Genomic DNA, 16691 nt, shown 5'->3' on the forward strand with positions numbered 1-16691 from the left:
ACCTTTCGCACCAGGTAACAAGTCTGCACATACATGCTACCGGTTATACCAATGTTGTAAAGCATATCAAGAATCCACATATCAATACACAAGGTCTCGTACACTTGACATCGACCTTAGATGATGCAAAAAATAATACCATTTTACTTTAAACATCTAAATCCCTTTCCTGCCCATAACATCCTTGTCAAGATCGAACCGAAATCTTAAATCCTCAACTTTCGAATCCCATGCTACTTAGTGCACTTAATCACGCCAATGCGCAGGAGTACAAGAATTTCATCATAACTCCCGAACCACTTAATAGGGTAAACACTTCATCATATAGAAACCTTCTTCTTAACTCATTTCAAGAGAACCATTGCAACACGTGGCTGAATTCCCATATCCGTAGATAATACCGGCCTTAGGTAGTGGTCTAAACCACCATAACTCTTCTGGGATCCCTCTACACATAACATGTCATAATACTTGAATTTCTCAAAAATAAAATCAATTACGGTGGTCGTCAAGACTCGCACGTACCGCCACAAATCACATGCATAATTCAATGCGATGAAGGAACTGATCATTGCCACCATCGTGTCGATTCAACCATTGTTAGCCGATCCGTTTTTTTTTTGTTTTTTCGATTTACTCTCAACTTGCCTTAGAAATAATAATAGCTCCATTCATTATATCACGAACTCAAATCCTCACAAGTGACCTTAGTTCACGAGACCACGCTATTTCAAAACCCACTAATTATCTCATATCCCTTCTTGTGCGCACTTTTTACATCTTCAACTGGTACACCCATTATGATATTTCTTTTATGAATCCGAAATTATTTTCTTCCGTTTTTCCAATGCTACACCACAATCTGAAGATAACGTAGAGTACTCCAAACCCTGTTTCATAATCTGCTGCAAAAGCTCGATACTCAACCATACTACGAACTCGAGATCCTTAGACATCGCACTTTAAATTTTTGAACCCACTAGGAACGTTATTGAGAGTCACTTGCTCTTACTTGTTCCCAAACATGGTCAATTCCAAGGCCCTGCTAGCACATGGACACTTTATCAAGGAAATATCTGATTGGTTTACTGTCCTGTGCATTACATCTACACGAAGCATAAACTCTAAGTCTTCCAAAAACCTGAATGTGAATTGATAAGGCCAAATATGGCGCACATTCCCCAAATACGTTGCTCAAATTACCGCTGATGCTTTCTTTACTTAGTTGCAATGACCCACCAATACACCGATAATCAGAAACCGCACAAGTTGACACTATGCAATCCAATCATAGACAGTGGGGCTCTCCCACTTAGCGTGAAGCTACAATTTACAAAATTCTGGAATCCACCAAGATTCTTTCTTCATCGTTGACATGATCCTGCACACGCAACTCGCCAAATTTTCTCGAAATCCTTCTATTAACCTTTAATAAACACTTCGAACCACTAGCCACATTTACATATTAAATCTCTTACCAGGTAGCCAAAAAAATTCTTCGCAGAAGCTTTGTCAACACCATGCGACCATTAACCTGCTCACAGGAGATAACCCACTTGTGGAAATTACATGCCAAAATATTCCTACGTCGTTGCACTGGGTGCAATTACTACGAAATCAGTAGATCATCCTGAGTTCAAGCTCATTCACCAGTTGCACCAGTCTGTTCACTCCTCGTGGACGTCAACTAAAGGTGCGACAATACATTCCAATTCAAAGTCATGTTGTATTCTTCTTCATATCAAGAAACTCCCTCCTGTTGTATCCCATCTTCCTCAATATTGCAGCCAATATTCTAAATTAAGTCCGTATATCTAATCACTGTCCACCATGAATCCCAAATCACTCGATTTTCCCCCCAAGGCGTGCGGCTATCCTACCACAGAACCTGTATGCTACCTTGCCACTCTCCCACTTTGGTCAACCATCTCCTTTAAGAAACTACTCTACTTCTGTTTTCTTACACTTGGCCTTTTCAGAACCTAACCACCACAAGGCACCTTCCATATGTCCTTCCTCATCCTTCGCTGCCCAGTTGTTTTCCTATCTCAAAATCCGTCTCTGTAGCACTTGAACCAATAGCTCGTTATGAGTTTTAAACATTTATGACAATCATCCTTCCCGAGACATCAATACTAGGAATGCTGCTTCGATCCTGAATCACTGCACACCGCGATCTCTAATGACTGCTTCCCCTATACCAATTCCTAACACCCTGTCGTGAAGGCGAGTTGAAGAAAACCATAACACCGGCGAACCTTAACGCATTTTACAAGGCAATGACACCACATCAAAGTTAAGAACTCTACCACGCTTGAAAATATCACGCTTCGTTACTCTATCAACCCCAAACATGAACATTCATAGCCCGATTGACTTTTTCTCTGCTGGAAATAAAACATGGAACCTCTGAATCATGTACTGAGAAAAACCTTCTTTCAAGTCGTTTACTGCCCTGACACATAGACGGGCATTTTACCATTTCATAAACACTATGCGATAACAACGCATGAATCATCATAACGATCAATGTCAAATATCAAAACCTTAGGTAGTACTGATACTTAATTTGAAATGACAGAGCGGAATTTTGCAAGGCGACGACAATAGCCCAATTAATTACACAAGGAGAAGCATCATGTACTACATCTGTAGTACCATTAAAATTTTCCTCGATCCCCAATTTATAACAAGCGCTTCACGTCACATAAGATTGAGTAGGAAGAAAAAGAAAGCATAAGTCTCAAAGGAATCGAATTGCACGATGAGGAATCAAAAAGGGAAGTATTCCTAACAGCCCTATAGCCTCTCGAAGATAAGCACAGACGTCTCTATACCAATTCGCAAGACTCTACTAGACTTGCTCATGACTCGTGAGACCTACGTGAACTTAGTGCTCTGATACCATATTGTCACGACCCAATTTCACCTATAGGTCGTGATGGCGTCGGACACTGCTGTCAGACAAACCAACAATAAATACTAAATAAATTCTCATTTTAATATTTTTGAAGTCATAGTTGTTCCCCTCAATTAAATAGCAGAAGATGACATTTACCAAATACGTACTAATATCTATAAAAAATTTCAATACAGTGCAACCCATAATCATCCCAAAACCCGGTGTCACAAGTGCATGAGCATTTACTAGGGAATTAAAATAAAATACAGCATCTGTCTAGAATACAAATTAGACAGAAAAATATAATAACTCTGAAGGAGACTCTATTAGCTGTGGATCGTAATATAGAATGCAGCTCACCTATGTCCCCACAATTATTAACCACACCTCTGCGCCCACAAGGCCGCTATACATATATGTATCTGCACAATAAAATGTGCAGCAAGTGCAGTATGAGTACAAAAACAACGTGTACCCAGTAAGTATCAAGCCTAATCTCGAAGAGGTAGAGACGAGATGGCCGACTATGACACTCACTATGGGTCAATAATATTAAATAATCATAAAAATAGAAATATTTATATCAACGTGATTCACAGAGTTAAAAATAATTTTATTGTACCAGCAGAGGTAATGAAATTCCTTCGATTCCAATAATTCTCAATATATTAATTAAATTCCTTCAATTAAAATAATTACTAATCTATTAATTAAATCCTTCAATTTTAATAAAAATTCCAATTTATCAAATAGCTTTACAAGCTGCAATTCAATTTCAATAAATTTCCAATTTATCAAATAACTTTACAAGCTGCAATAAACTGTCCAAGTATCGTGTAATTATTATTATTATTACTATTAAGCACGATTTCTGCCGAGGTCGTACGGCCCGATCCAAAATTTTGTGTACACTGACGACGAACGTGCGGCACGATCCATAGATGCATCTATCCTGCCGAGGCGTTCGGCCCGCTCCACAAGAAAAGAGGACATTTTCTTATGTACCTCCGGAAGGAGAGTATATTCATTATAAGATAAATTCGGGAGGATGAATAATTTTTTTAAATAATTAATTAATTTAAAAAGGAAATTAAGCATATTAAATTTTCATCTTTATTATATTTCCTAACAATTCACAATTTATATATCAAATAATTCAATTAAATAAAGAATATAATTTACACAAGTAATTCATGCTTTGTGTCCTAAACTACCCGGACTTTAGCATTTATAGTAGCTATGCACGGACTCTCGTCACCTCGTGCGTACGTATCCCCCACAATTAAAAACCATTATTAATCTAATCACCTATGGGGTAATTTCCCCCTCACAAGATTAGACAAGTGACTTACTTCGTCTTGCTCCAATTTAATCCACTAGTAGCCCTTTTCCTCGATTATCCAACTTCGATTGGCTCGAATCTAACCAAAAATAATTCGATACAATCACTAAAATTTATAGGAATCAATTCTATAAGAAAATACTACATTTTAAAGAAAAGATCCCGAAATTAATTAAAAATTTGCCCGCGGGGCCCACATCTCGGAATCCGGCAAAAGTTATGAAATCCGACAACCCATTTAATTACGAGTCTAACCATACCAGTTTCACTCAAATCCGACTCTGAATCGATACCGAAATCTCAAAATTCGTTTCTATGAGATTTCTAAACTTTTCCAAATTTCAATATCAAAACACTAATTAAATTGTGAAAACAATGATATACTTGTATATGTAGACCAAATCCGAGTTAGAATCACTTACCTCAATGTTTTTCCCTTGAAAATTTGCCAAAAGTCGCCTCTGCTCAAGCTCAAGTTCGTCAAAAATGGCAAATGGGACGAATGCCCTCTTTTTATAAAACTGCCCAGCAGCCTTCGGAACTGGGCCTCGATCGCGGCTTCGATCACAGGCTCGAGCCTGGACCTCGGTCATGGCCTCGATCAGGGCATCGAGCATGTGCCTTCGATCAAGGCATCGAGCATGGGCCTTCGATCAGGACATCGAGGTTGGGCCTTCGATCAGGGCATCAAGCATGTGCTTTCGATCAGGGCATCGAGCATGGGACTTCGATCAGGGCATCGATGTTAGGCCTTCGATCAGGGCATCGAGCATGGGTCTCAATCCTAGCCCTCGAGCCTTACCTTCGATCATGTCCTCGAGATGGACCTTCGATCGTGGCTTCGATCTCAAGCTCGAGCCTGAGCCTCGTCAACCCTGGGCTCGATACCTGGGCTCGATATCAACTCAGAATATCCAACAGAAGAGGAAGCACTGCGGCAGCTTTTAAGTCCAATTTTTGATCCGTTAACCATCCGAAACTTACCCGAGGCCCTCGGGAACTCAACCAAATATACCAACAAGTCCTAAAATATCATACGAACTTAGTCAAACCTCTAAATCACATCAAACAACGCTAAAACCATGAATCATACCCCAATTCAAGCTTAATGAAACTAAGAGTTTTCAACTTCTACATTCGATGTCGGAACCTATCAAATCAACTCTGATTGACCTCAAAATTTACACACAAGTCATAAATGACATAACGGAGCTATAAAAATTTTTGGAATTGGATTCCGACTCCGGTATCAGAAAGTCAACTCATCGGTCAAACTTCCAAACTTAAATTCTTATTTTTAGCCATTTCAAGCCTAATTTAACTACGGACTTCCAAATAAAATTCCGAACATGCTCCTAAGTCAAAAATTACCATACGAAGCTATTGGAATCATCAAAATTCTATTCCGGGGTCGTTTTCACATAATTAAATATCCGGTCACTATTCAAACTTAAACATTTTAATTTTTTATCAAAATTCCATATCTCGGGCTAGGGACCTCGGAATTTAATTTCGGGCATACTCCCAAGTCCCAAATCACGATACGGACCTACTGAAACTGTCAAAATACTGATCCGAGTCTGTTTGCTCATAATGTTGACCAAAGTTAAACTTGACCTTTTAAAGCCAACTTAAGGACCCAAGTGTTCTGATTTCAACCCAAACACTTTCAAATCTCGAACCAACCATCCCCACAAGTCATAAATCATTTAAAGCACATATAGAAAGTTGTATTTTTGGTAACGGAGTTCTAAAAGTCAAAATGACCGGTTGGGTCGTTATAGATGTGATCTTTATGAAAATGGTATGTGTGTCATGTGCAATTGCATCCATTGCTCCAATATTTGTAGTGAACTGAAAGCAGTGTCAGTGGGCACTAGCAGATTTCTCTAGTGTTTAGAGGTGTCAATTTTGGTGTAACAACTTACAGGCTGTAACATGAAGGACCAAAATAGTTCTCTGTAATACAGATTGAACTAGGCCGATAAACCGCCCAATAGCCGCCCGATAATAGCTAAACCGATACCAATCTGCCCGATATCTTATCGGGTGGCTAGCGGATTAATATATTTAAAAGCCGATAACTGATAAGCCGAACCGTTAAGAGTATATAACCGCTAGATCCGCCCGATAAGCAGCCCTAATGCTGCGTGCAAATGGATTCTTTGTAAAAAATTCTATTTATGTTATACCATGCAATTAAAATTCTTTTAGTTCTTGCTACTTTTATCACTACTAGAAATTCGGCAAAAACTGATCGCGGTCTACCGACCACTTTTGGCCAGTTTTTAAAATATTTTATTTTTAAATTCTTTTTTTACGAAAGCAACCAACTTTGGTCGGTTTTCTTTGGCGCAAAAATGCGGAAAACTATTTTGAGTCCCACAAAATTTATTTGTCAAGAAACCGACAAACATTGGTCGATTTTTCATTTAAAATAAATTAAAATTAATATTAAAAAAATGACCGAAATCGGTCGGTTAATTCGGCCGGTCATTTTAAAAAACCGACCGAATTCGGTCAGTAATTTTATTTTTTAATAAACCAACCGATATCGGTCGGTTATTTTCGAGCGAAAATACAATTAAAGAGTATAAATAAAATAAAAGACAGTTTTAAAATAAAATGCAGCAATGGTCTAGTGGTAGAATAGTATCCCTCCACAGGACAAACCCCGATTCGATTCCCAGATGATGAATTTTTTAATTACATAATTAAAATACCAGACCGACTTTGCTCGAAAAATACCGACCAACTTCGGTCGTTGTTTTCGGGATTTTTTTTTGAATTTAATGGACCGACCGAAATCGGTCGGAAAATACCGACCAAAATCGGTCGGTTAGCTCTACCGACGTTACGATTACCGACCGCAAGAAATTAGTCGGTTTGCAGTCGATTTTTGCCAATTACCAACCAACATCGATCGGTTTTGGCGGTAGGTTTTCTCTGTATTTTTAGTAGTGTATGAAAATGATCGTTTCATTTGTTTTCTTGCTTTTTTTTATTTTTTTCTAAGCATCACAATGATGAATCAAAACGGTATTTCTCGTTGTATTATACTATTGCATGCAATTAAAATTCTCTTAGTTCTTCATACTGTTATGAAAAATGATCTTTTCTTTTGTTTTCTTGCTTTTTCTTATTTTTTTCTAGTCAAATTCATAGTAACTAGAAAAACAATTATTTTTTATGTGATTAAAAATGATCTTTTCAAGAGACGGTGGGTGTGTTTGATTTTTTTGATTGGTTCTTGCTTTTTCTAGTCAAATTCATACTGACTAGAAAATAATATTATTTTTTATGTGCTTAAAAATGATCTTTTCAAGAGACGGTGGGTGTTTTTGATTTTCTTGATTGGTTCTGTGGTTTTCTTACTTTTTTTATAGTCAAATTCTAGTCAAAATTCATATTGACTAGATTTTTTATTTTTTTTTTACAAATGATATTCAAAATTCATATTGACACATGTAATATATTTGTTAAAATTATATTCACATTGGAATTGCACGTGGCCTCAGTTCTAGAGATGACTACCGCTTGAAACTGAGGCCACGTGCAATTTTAGTGCACCCTTTAGGTACATAATTAAGCTTGATGATTAATTGAGTTGTGTTGATGAGCTTTAGATATAATTAGATCTACTCAGAAAATTAAGATGAACTATATTCTTCTATTTTATTTTTGATGTAAAGAGGAATTTATTGATAATTTAAAGTCAATTCTACAAGTCTTAAACTCCTTGTAAGAAGAGCAAGGATTGTAATGAGCCTTGTAAGTTTTTGTAAACTTCATTTCTTGGCTTCCAGCGCAAGCTTTGTGCTTAAGATTTATTAATATACAGATACATGCTACATTCTAAAAGGAAAAAGAAAAACCTCTTGTCAGAATTCACATATGTATATACATAAATATACAAAAAGGTAGTAATATTTTTTTCGTACTTGTTATTTATAACATAATATTTTAAAATAACATAAAACCTTTAAATTCACATAGTAATGTTACTATTTATATTATTAATGGGTAAGTTAAGTTAAAAAGATGTTAGGCATGTATTACAATATATTTCCTTTGATATTGTTGTAAAACATTATATTTATCCGTATGAAGATTTAAGTAGTTTAATTCGAAGTTCTAAAATATTTTTGTTGTTAAAGAGTAGACAGTCTTCTTTCTTTCTTTTTTACACTTTTTTTTGTATTTTTTTTATATTTTTTCTGCAAACTTTAATATTGTCTAAATTAAAATCCTAAAAATTAAATATTTTTGGGGCCTCAAAATCTTAGGGTCTAAATAAATGCTTTAGTCTAGTCATTGAAGAACTTAAAGATATGGAGTTCACTCATTTTAAACATGGTCCTTTTGACAATTATTAGTACAACTAAGAGATTGATTGTTACAACAAAAGCAGACGAACCAAAAATATAAAAAAGGGCAAAATTGAATAGTTTCAAATAGTAGAAGGGTAAATTTTAAAAGCAAATGTTCATGAACAAATATGCATTAAGAACATCGATAAAACTCCCCTCAATGCTTTTTGGTTTGAGCATGTCGCACAGGGTTTGCCTAGTGCAGTTTACATCCCTTGTGTGGTTTACATACTATTACATAGGGGGAGGTTTACCCATTGCATACAAAGTTCTCACCACAGAGTGCTCACCCGAAGGGCAGAGACTGTGACAGAGATTGTAGCAGCTGCGGGTTTCCCCTCTTACCAAAAAAAACATCGATAACACCCTAGTCTCAACGTACATTCAATGTCCCAAAGCCAAGAAAGACAGAAAAGTTAGGATAAGAGTTTTTCAACACTCACCAAAATGGAAACAAAAGACTTTGAAAAAGCACAAAAGATACAACGAGACTCTTTTTCTTTTCATTTTCCACTGGTATTAGATACACTTTGGATCAATATTTGAACTTATGTCGAAAAGTATAAAGTGCTTCTTACAAAATCGACTTCATTCGCAGGACTCAATCTTAAGATCTTTATATATCAAGACTCAATCTTAAGATCTTTAATTAAGGATATATAACGTAATTATCACTCCATAATAAGTTTTGATGGTACAACGAGAAGTTTCAACTACAAGGTACAATAGTGTTTTGGTGCTATTGTAGAATTGAAGTTATAATAATGTCCAAATATTAGTTGAAGCAAGTTACATGGAGATGCTTTATAATATTAAGATGAAGTAAATAATTTACCAGATTAAAGAAAAAAAGATGGAACTTATATCACATCACATGTCTTATTCTTTCACTATTGCAAGAAATTTATTGAAGGGAAGATAAAATAGGGGGATGATGGGAAGATCAAGTCAATAGAATTAAAAGAAGAGATAGAATTAAGTAGCTAGGTCAAAATTTGTTATTAAAGGAAAAACAAATATAGTGATGATGTGAAAGATCAAGTCAATAGAATTAAAGGAAGAGATAGAATTAAGTAGGTCAAACTTATTGGGTATTTACTTCAATTAGAAGAAAAAAGGGCAGCTCGGTGCACTAAGCTCCCGCTATACGCGGAGTCCGGAGAAGGGCCGGACCACAAGGGTTTATTATACGCAGTCTTACCCTGCATTTCTACAAGAGGTTATTTCCACGGCATGAACCTGTGACCTCTGTGATGACCCGATAGGTCATCTTATGTTTTAGAACCTAATACTGAGCTTTGAAGCTTTAAATACCTCATTTTAGCTTTTCTCGATTTATGTGTGCAGTCCAGGTATTTTTTTCGAAAAGCTTTTATGTTAAAACTGAGAAAATATAAAATGTTTGCCTTAAAATTTATTTGAGTTGACTTCGGTCGATATTTTGAGCAAACAAACCCGAATTCGCATTTTGATGGTCCCGATGGGTCCGTATCGTGATTTGAGACTTGGGCGTATGCCCAAAATCTTATTCAGAAGTCCCTAACTCGAGTTATCGCACTTTGTTAAAATTTTAAAGTTAAAGGCTTAATGACTTTGAAATATTTGACCATTATTTGACTTTTTGGATATCAGGTCCATATTTTGATTCCGGAATCCGATATAGGTCCAATACTATATTTATGACTTGTCTGTCAAATTTGGCGAGAAACGGAGTTAGTTTGACATGATTCGGATGTCCGGTTGTGAAAATAGAAGTTTCAAAGTTTCCTTAAAAATTTCATTTGATTTGGTGTTCAATTCGTTGTTCTAGGTATTATTTTGGTCATTTGATCGTGCGAACAAGTTCGTATGATATTTTTAAACTTATGTGCATAGTTGGTTTAGAGCCGCGAGGGCTCGGGTGAGTTTCGGATAGGCTACAGAGTGGTTTGGACTTAGAAAAACTCAGTTGGTGTTTCAATTTTGGTGCAGGTCTCTGATCTCGCATTTGCGAGATCCTCTGAATTTTCACATTTACAAGTCATCGCAAATGCGATGAAAGCAGGGATGTGAAGGTCTTCGCATTTGCGATTGATGCTTCGCATTTGCGAACCCCAGGTCGCAAATGCGACATCTACAACTGATCAAAATGGGACTTAGACGGGATTTTGGTTCATTCTCTCAAATTTTCAAAACAAGAAACCCTAGAGGCGATTTTTCAAAGAACCTTTCTTCCCCAAATCATTGGTAAGTGATTCTAAACTAGTTTCTTTCAATCTTTCACTACATTTCCTAAGATTTCAATAAAAAATCTTGTGTTTTTATGGTGGAAATTGGGGGTTTTGGAGTAGAATTAGGGATTTTTATAAAATTGGGATTTAGACCTCAAATTAAAGTCGGATTCCAAAATAAATCATATAATCGGACTCGTGAGTGAATGGGTTGTTACAACCCAAATTCGCATACCATAGATCACTCCATAAGTTAGTCGACATAAATCCAAGAAGAGATTATCTTTGAGATGATAAGAAGTTAATCCTATTGGTCTTAAACGATACAAGGGTGTATAAGAGTGGTTAACAAGTATTTGAAGTTAAACGAATCAAGGATGTTGTAACCCGTATTTTCGGGTAACACTAGAGGTGATTAATTGTCCCAAGAGGTCTTGTTTTAATGTATTTGAATCATATAATATCCGCATCATAAGTCTTGAAGTCAAGCGAGTTATGAAACAAAAGTCGATAAAAGTTATCGCAACTTAGGTTTATAATTTTACTTAAACTTTAGGTCAAATGTTACTGCATTTTTCTCCCAATGTGCTTGGAATTATGGGGTGATCTACCTATCAAATTGAAGATCTATGAGTCTAGTTTCCAACACATTAAACCGTTCATCGATACGATCTCGGAATAGAGAGATATTCGCATTTTTGCTAGAGTGCGCCAAGCTGCTCTCTATGGGGCCCACAAAGGCGGTTTAAGACATATGGACATATATAAGATATCTCAACCCTGTTTTAAGTCATTATTTTTCAGTATATTCAGACCTTATAACCCTAAAAATAGTCTCTCAAGGTTCTTTCATGATCCAAGACCCAAACAAAGGGCAAACAACACAAATCAAATGTCGGGAATCCCGTGGCGCTAGTAAGTTTCTTGTTCTTCTTGTTGTTGCTGATTTTTGTGTTGTTCCAGCTCGTGTGGGAGGTTGTTTTAAGTGTTTTATGTCCTGTAAATACACCTTCAAGTTTTTAATATCAACCCTAGGTGATTTCAAGTCTTCTAAAGTAATTCTAGTGCCGAAAAACCCGAATTAATTGCTAGTTTTGCTTCCTTGTTCTTGTGGCAGAATGGAAGGGATATTTCGTGGAAAATTAAGGTCAAATTGGAGTTGTTCTTTCTGTTTAAAGGTAAGGAACCTCTTACTCTATATATATTTAAGATTATCCAAGTTGCAGCTAAGTCGTTGAAGCTAGAACTTGTTGAAATATATATCGAAAGGCTTGGTAGTAATGTTGTTGGTTGGTGGACTGTTTTGGAGGCTCAATATGATTATTAATGATGTTGTTTGGGCTGTTTGGTGATTGTATTGACTTGTGGGAAGTCATATAAATAGGGGAGGTGCTGTCCGTTTCATCGTAAAATAGGTTGTGGTCGATACATAATAGTTACGACGCTTAAACGATAATGATAGTGTCATTTGTCTTATTGTAGACTAAGGAGTCGTGACATTTGCATAGCTTGAGGTTGGGCAGTATATACAAGGTATGTGAGGCTATCCCCTTCATTCTTTTGCACGACTCCGATTGTACATAATGTAATGAACGAGCTCCCAAAGATATTCTACTCTTAGAAGCTAGCAGTACTTACATTGCTGCCCTTCTTATGAAACGATTGATATTGATGTTACTTCTCTTATTCTTATATTATCAATGTTGTTGGTAGTTCCTGATTCTTATAAGATTCTTGATGAAGAGTTAATCCTAATAACTTGTACGAAGGATACCAACCTTATGTCACTCCGAAAGGTTCAAAATGTGATTCCAATGAGTCCAGCATGCATCATATATATGTATCTATTTTACTCTACCGAGCCGCGCTATAGTCGGCCGGGTATGGCACCTATTGTGCAACCACTGATCAGTTGGGTTTTACCGAGCTCCACGTGGCCGGGTACGATTCTACCGAGCCCTATGATGGCCGGGTACGTTTTACCGAGCCTATTATGGCCGGGTACGATATGATGATGGTGATGCCCACAAAGGCGTATGTTTTAAAAGTTTATGTATATATATGTATGTATCATGTATTTCATGTCAGTAGCCCTCAGAGGTACCCAGATGTCACAGGTTGTATATTCTCTATCCCTGTTTACATTACTGTTCTTACTTATGCTTTCTTGTCTCACATACTCAGTACTTTATTCGTACTGACGTCCTTTTTATTTGTGGACGCTGCATGTCGTGCTGCAGGTCCTGATAGACAGGTAGACGTAGCTCCCCCACCACAGTAGGCTGTCCAGTTCAGCGGTTATTGGCGAGATCCCTTCTCCGGACTTGCCGTGGTCTTGGTATGCATTTTTGTTATAGACATTATGGGTATGTCGGGGCCCTGTTCCGGCAATGTTGTAGCACTTATGTTCCTTTAGAGGCTCATAGACAGGTGTCGACTTATGTATGGTTTAGAATGCCTTTTCGGCTGATTTTTGTTGTATAGTCTTTCATGGCATCATGATAGCTCGTACCTTATATATAGTTTCTTGACAGTCTTGTCGTCCCATGTTATGTATGTTCATGACATTATCTTTCATTGTTGGATGTTCATGATCCATGTCTACTATTTATATTGATCTTGTCGGCCCTTAAATATAATAAGGAAGGTTAGATAAAATGTACGTTGGTGCTCGGCAAGTATGGCCCGGGTGCTAGTCATGACCCTCCAGTTGGGTCGTGTCAAACTTGGTATCAGAGCAAGTCTGTCCTAGGGGATGTCTATGAGCCGTGTCTAGTAGAGTTTTGATTATGGATGTGTAGCGCGCCACATTTATAATCAGGAGGCTACATGACATCTAGGGTTGTTACCTTCTTCCTGAATCTAGATCATGCGTAGAGTTGAGTAGTAAGTGTTCATATCTAATATTCACCTTGTTTTCTTTCAGCGATGCCTTCGACTAGGAAGCAAGCAATTAGTAAACGGCTTGATACAGCTGTGGGAGAGGGTAACATTTAGGTGCCTCCAGCTAGAGCAGGCCAAAGTGAGGCTCAGAGTGAGATGCCGTCTCATACCTCTCCGTCTCCTCCAGAGGATATTAGGAGGCACCCAGTACATCCAGTTCCTCCGTCTAGCACTACAGACCACGATATGCGCAGTGCGGTGCAATTATTGACTAGCTTGGTAGCTGCTCAGGCTCAGAGGCAGAATACCGGTGCTGCTGATAAACCGGTTAGTGCGAGAGTTTGTGATTTTATTAATCTAGACCCTCCAGTGTTTACCGGATCAGACCCCAAGGAGGACCCACAAACATTTATTGATCAGATTCATCGTACATTGCGGGTTATGCATGCTAGTGATACGGAGGCAGTAGAGTTGGCTTCTTATCGGTTACAGGATTTAGCGATTTTCTGGTATGATAGTTGGGAGAGATCTAGGGGTCCGAATGCTCCTCCAGCCGTGTGGAAGGAATTTTCTGAGGCCTTTCTTCGTCACTACTTGCCAGTTGAGATACGACGAGCTAGAGCTGATAAGTTCTTAAACCTTCGACAGGGTAATATGAGTGTACGAGAGTATAGTATACAGTTTGATTCTTTAGCAAGGTATGCTCCCCATATGGTGGCCGAGATGAGTGATAGGGTGCATCTGTTCGTGAACGGGTTGGGACCACATCTGATAAATGAGTGCACAACAGCCTCCTTGGTAGAGGGCATGGATATTTCCCGTATTCAGGCTTATGCCCAGAGCTAGAGGATCGTAAGTGCCAGCAAAGGGCAGATAGGGAGTAGGATAGGGGCCAGCATAAGAGGGCGAGATTTGCAGGGTATTCTGATGAGTTCAGAGGCAGTATCAGGCCCCAATCTTCGAGGAGTTCGGCGCCACCTGTAGCTAGTGCTCCTCCAAAGTTTCAGAGGCCTCGGTATGATCGATTTACCTATTCTGGTTTAGGTCAGAGTTTGAGGGCATCAGGCTCACAATTTCATAGAGATACTAGTCAGACGAGACCCCCAACACTTCGTTGTGATCAGTGCGGCAAGGCCCACTTTGGACTGTGCCGTCGAGGTTTCGATGCGTGCTATTCTTGCGGACAGCGTGGCCATATGATGCGGGATTGTCCTAACAGAGGAGGTGGTGGTATGGCTCAATTGACTGGATCTGTGTTTGGTTCTTCCTCATTAGTTCGACCTCCAGCACAAGGTTTTCAGCAGTCGACAGGTCGTGGTAGATGTAGAGGTTCAGTGCCGAGTTCGAGTGGTGCTCAAAATCGAACTTATGCTCTAATAGGTCGACAAGATCTCGAGTCATCTCCGGATGTTATTACAGGTATATTGTCTGTGTTTTCTTATGATGTATATGCGCTAATTGATCCAGGATCTACCTTATCATATGTTACACCCTTTGTGGCTAATAAGTTTGGCATTGAACCTGAATTGATAAGTAAACCACTTGCGGTATCCACTCCGATAGGAGATTCTGTGATTGCTAGAAGCGTATATAAAGGTTGCACTGTGATGATTTGTAGTCGTCAAACCTCGGCAAATTTATTTGAGTTAGAAATGGTTGATTTCGATGTGATAATGGGAATGGACTGGTTGGCCTCATGCTATGCAAATGTTGACTGTCGTACGAAGATGGTTAGGTTTCAGTTTCCCTGTGAACCCGCCATTGAATGGAAGGGGAACATTGCTACGCCGAAAGGTAGGTTTATTTCCTATCTTAAGGCAGGGAAGATGATCTCAAAAAGTTACATTTATCATCTTGTTCGCGTTAGGGATGCGGAGGCGAAGCCGCCTACTCTACAATTAATCCCCGTGGTCAATGAATTTCCAGATGTTTTCCCAGATGAACTCCCAGGCCTTCCTCCTGAAAGGGAGATTGAGTTTAGCATTGATGCATTGCCTGACACTCAACCGATCTCTATCCCTCCATACAGGATGGCCCCGGCAGAGTTGCGAGAGTTGAAGGCACAGTTGAAGGACTTGTTGGATAAGGGTTTCATTAGGCCTAGCACTTCACCTTGGGGTGCGCCAGTCTTGTTCGTGCGGAAGAAAGATGGGTCGTTAAGGATGTGTATCGATTATCGACAGTTGAATAAGTTTACAATAAAGAACAAGTATCTACTTCCAAGAATTGATGACCTGTTTGACCAACTCCAGGGTGCCAAGTATTTCTCCAAGATTGACTTGCATTCAGGGTATCATCAGGTGAGGGTTAAGGAGAAGGATATTCCAAAGACGGCCTTCCGGACAAGATATGGGCATTTTGAGTTCTTGGTGATGTCGTTCGGGCTAACAAATTCCCCAGCAGCTTTTATGGATCTCATGAATAGTGTATTCAGGCCCTATCTTGATGTGTTCGTGATCGTATTCATTGATGACATTCTGGTGTATTCTCGTTCGGAGGCGGAACATGCGGGCCACTTGCGGATAGTATTACAGACCCTTCAGGATCATAAGTTATATGCTAAGCTCTCTAAATGTGAATTCTGGCTGAACTCAGTAGCATTCCTTGGCCATGTGATATCTGATGAGGGTATTAGTGTCGACACTCAGAAGATCGATGCAGTGAAGAATTGGCCGAGACTTACAACACCGTCAGAAGTCCGCAGCTTCCTGGGGCTAGCAGGATATTATAGGCGGTTTGTAGAAGGGTTTTCCTCTATATCAGCACCATTGACTAAGTTAACACAAAAAGCTACCAAGTTTCAGTGGTCTGATGCTTGTGAACATAGTTTTCAGGAGCTAAAGAATCGATTGACATCCGCGCCAGTGCTCACTCTCCCAGAAGGAACAGAAGGTTATGTGGTATATTGTGATGCCTCAGGTATAGGTTTGGGGTGCGTATTGATGCAACGTGGGAAGGTGATTGCTTATCCATCAAGACAATTG

Source organism: Nicotiana tabacum, chromosome 23 (assembly GCF_000715075.1).
Source record: "Nicotiana tabacum cultivar K326 chromosome 23, ASM71507v2, whole genome shotgun sequence".
Taxonomy (NCBI): Eukaryota; Viridiplantae; Streptophyta; class Magnoliopsida; order Solanales; family Solanaceae; genus Nicotiana; species Nicotiana tabacum.